We start from the raw sequence: 230 nt of genomic DNA, 5'->3' as shown, positions 1-230 counted from the left end.
GGGCCTCAGGTTTCCTACCCACACGCTCCTGCCCCGGCTGGCGTGGGGAAGCAGGTCTGGACAGTACTAGCTGGCTGCTAAGAGCTTGTGGGGCTTTCCGAGTAGATTTGCTGGGAAGCGTTCCGCCCCATCATCATGATCAGCTACTGCTTAGTGAGCACTCGCTAGTGCACGGTGGCCTTCTAGTGGGCTGAGCTCTGGCTTTGGCGGGCGCTGTGGAGAGGGACTGG

General features: G+C 60.9%; 1 protein-coding gene across 2 annotated transcripts in view; it reads left to right on the top strand.

The window, feature by feature from the left end:
• MAPRE3 (microtubule associated protein RP/EB family member 3) overlaps positions 1-230 on the top strand; it is a 46,608-nt gene that overhangs the window by 526 nt on the left and 45,852 nt on the right. The gene's annotated exons all lie outside the window — the stretch shown is intronic.

The sequence above is a fragment of the Neophocaena asiaeorientalis genome, unplaced genomic scaffold, assembly GCF_003031525.2.
Source record: "Neophocaena asiaeorientalis asiaeorientalis breed wild unplaced genomic scaffold, Neophocaena_asiaeorientalis_V1.1 scaffold345, whole genome shotgun sequence".
Taxonomy (NCBI): Eukaryota; Metazoa; Chordata; class Mammalia; order Artiodactyla; family Phocoenidae; genus Neophocaena; species Neophocaena asiaeorientalis.
The sequence above is the reverse complement of the archived record's forward strand: the minus strand, read 5'-3'. Positions and strand labels throughout refer to the sequence as shown.